General features: G+C 60.1%; 1 long non-coding RNA gene and 1 other non-coding gene across 2 annotated transcripts; both read left to right on the top strand.

The window, feature by feature from the left end:
* Positions 1–423: 423 nt before the first annotated feature.
* Positions 424–2,920, top strand: LOC137149932 (uncharacterized). Its single transcript, XR_010918859.1, has 2 exons — positions 424–542; positions 1,345–2,920. It is a non-coding gene; the product is annotated as an uncharacterized lncRNA (long non-coding RNA).
* Positions 1,026–1,153, top strand: LOC137149983 (small nucleolar RNA SNORA38). Its single transcript, XR_010918862.1, has one exon. It is a non-coding gene; the product is annotated as a small nucleolar RNA SNORA38 (small nucleolar RNA).
* Positions 2,921–3,164: the final 244 nt, after the last annotated feature.

The raw sequence follows: 3,164 nt of genomic DNA, 5'->3' as shown, positions 1-3,164 counted from the left end.
CTGCCTGTAGCCGGGGTTGTAGCGGGTGTTGGGCTGGGCATGACAGCGAGGAGACGCGCATGGTTGTGTTTGTGTTGTGTCGGATCAGGGCCACCCCATGGGGCCGGGGGGACAAACCCCTCTTGGCCCGGACCTCCTCGTACCTCAACCGGCCGCACTGTCCCATGTGCTCGCTGGGGGTCAGAGGGCAAAGTGATGGGGGTTACCTACGGCTGGGGGCACCTCTGTGGTGGTGCCTCTGGTATACACCACCCCCAACAGCGCCCCTCACTCCTGGGCTCTCGCTCACACACACCCCCACACCCCTCCTCCGTTTGTCTCATTCACCAAAGATAAATTAATCACATCCTCCCCCCCCCCCCGCCCCACATCATAGTTTACAGCCTCTCTGGAGATCTCTGATCTTTTCCCGCCATTCCCGCAGGATTCCCCACCGCAGAGCCCCTGCTTAGCCCAGGATCCCGCGATCTGCAGCTCACCTAGCCAAGGGATCCGTCTTGGAGACGCCAGCCGCAGCCATGGACCTAGATCAGCCCTCACAGGTAGGGCTCGACTGTTACACGCCCCTGAGGCAGTGGGGTCTAGTGGTTAGAACCGGGAAGGGCTGGGAGGCAGGACTCCTGGGTTCTCTGCCCGGCTCTGGGAGTGGAGTCAGAGTAAGGGCATAGGTGAGCCAGGACTCCTGGGTTCTCTTTTCAGCCAAGTGGCCTTGACTGTTCTGGATGACTGGGGCTGGGACTTGTGGGGCATCCCTGTTTCTTGGGGAGGTGAGGGTGATCGAATGGTTAATCCCCAGCTTCCCCATGGCCTGCTGGGAGCTGTAGTCCTTCCGGAGGGAGACTTCGCTGAGCCGGGGGTGAGTCATTTGTTCCCGCGTACAGCACTGGAGTCTGGTTTGCGGGGCCTTGATTACCTCCGTCAGTGAAGCCAAGGGAGCCCTGCATGGCTGTCCCGGACGCCTGGGTCCCATCCCTATCCTGGTCTCCGGACCCGGGGCTGGGGAGGGGGCAGGACACCAGACAATAGCCTCCCACAAAGGCGTGCCCGTACTCTGCCGTGTGTGGGCACGTAAGAACCGGAGGCAGAACAATGAAAGTAACGAGTAACAGCACAGCTGCTCCCTGGGCTGCTGCTGTATCTTTACTTCCTACACTTCCCCTGCCAGGACTGGGGGGCTCAGAGGGTGGGGAACGGGGCACGGGGCCTTTCCCCTTCTAGGGGGCACCGGCTCTAATCCGGCCCCGGGGCAGGGGACTGACTGGCTCAGCAAGCAGGGAATGGGACACGGGTCCTTTCCCTATCTGACCCCTTTTATTCAGTGTATCTTCCCCTCTTCTGCGGCAGGATTCCTGAGGTCTCTGTAGCGTGCCTTCAGCCTGGACTTCCCACAGCGATGGGGTATGGATTTCCAGGGAACCGGCTTCCTAGCTCCTCCTGCATGTAGGCAGGGATCACCACTCTCCCTGCTGCTGAAATGCAACCGCCTCTGAGGTGGAACGCACCGGAGAGGGCATTGCCCTGAATGCTGCCGCTCGGATGATGGATGCCCAGGAAGCAGATGGGGCAGGAGGGATGTGAGAGCTGCATTTGTCACCAGTTCACAGCGGTGACTAATTGGATCCAGTATTTTTTTTTAAAACAAACCAAGGCAATGAATAGATAAAACTTTGTGATCTTTAAGTGAACGCTCCTGAGGACTGGGCTGGAAAGGCGCGTGGGGCACCGTGCCCTCCCACAAAGGCATGCTGGCACCCGCGTTCGTGTGCGTAAGAACTGGAAGTGTATTAACAAGAATGAAGAGTTACGGACGGGGCAGCCAGCATCTGAGCCGTTCACGTGACTTTATTCCAACACTCATTACATGGGGACTGGCTGGCTCCTGGGGCGGGGCATGTAGGGAAATGGGTCACGGGCCCTTTCCCCTCTAGGGGGTGCCAGCCCTGACCCCAATGCAGGGAACGGGCTGTCTCGAGGAAATGGAAGCAGCTCCCCATGATATTCACATGGCCTTGAACAGGGCTGTGCTGCTCAGTAGATAGGGCAGCCCTGATTGCCGAGGATTTGATCCTTTCCACCCCCCATGGCAAAGGAGAGTTGCTGCTTCTGGGCTCCTCCCATGCACACACAACCCAGCCACCTCCCGCCCCCCGACAGGGTGAAGCAGATGGTGGCTAGGGCTCCCCTCTCCCTGCTGCTAACAGGCCATCCTCCTCTCCCAGGCTATCTGGACTCCACTGGTAGGAGCCTAGGACGAGAGGGAGAACCGACGGGAGGAAGGTGCAATGCTGCTGCCAGGAACGGATGGATTGGGAGGTGGAAGGGGGGGAAGGTGCAATAAAAACCCTGACCACCGGGTGGCGCCCTCACTCTGTGTGCAAGGCTCAGGCTGAGCTAACAGGTGGGAGGGGGAAGGTGCAATATCCCCACCCACCACCGCCCTTGCTGTGCCTGCCGAAGGGACATTGCAATAACAGCACTGGCCATGGGGTGGCGCCCTTGGTGCGTGTAGTGTTGAGCTGGGAATTCACTTCTGGGAGAGGGTTGTAATGCCGGCCCCATTACAGCCAGTTTCTCCTTGTTTGCACCGCCCCCCTCCCCGACAAATACCAGGGGTCCCATTAAAGCCAGGTTCCCCCCATAAACACGCAGCCAGCCCCCTCCACACAAGCCTCCATCGGCACCTCTGAAACCCCCCAGGCATGGGAGACCGGTAGGGCCACGTGCTTCGGTTTCCCTTCTGAAAAATTGGGGAGAACGAGGCTGACCTGCCTAGCCAAGCGCTTTGAGATCTGCCAGGGAAGGGCGCTGGATGGGAGGCAGGGATCCCCCCCCCCCCGATCTCCTGTCCACACTGATCCACAGCGGGTGAGAGGGACCCATTGATCAGCGAGGCCTTGTGGGCCTTCCTAGCCCTGTCCACCTCGTCCTGCACCTGCCTGAGCCCTGGCCCGGCCTCCCCCAGGTGTCTGCATTGCCCTGCCGGCTCCTGGCACCAGCCCTGCCACATGCCCAGCCGCCGCAGGCGGTGTTCATTTGCCTTCCCTTTCTCCCCTCAGCTCCATGCACCCGGGCCACCATCTCCTCCTGGGCACAGACCAGGATCTCCCCACACAGTTTAGCATAACCCTGGGCCCAGTGCTGCAAGAACAAATTTAAACCCAGCC

This window comes from Emydura macquarii, unplaced genomic scaffold, assembly GCF_026122565.2.
Source record: "Emydura macquarii macquarii isolate MOO-44397 ecotype Brisbane River unplaced genomic scaffold, CSIRO-AGI_Emac_v2 contig_105, whole genome shotgun sequence".
Taxonomy (NCBI): domain Eukaryota; kingdom Metazoa; phylum Chordata; order Testudines; family Chelidae; genus Emydura; species Emydura macquarii.
This window is presented reverse-complemented; position numbering and strand designations above follow the sequence as displayed.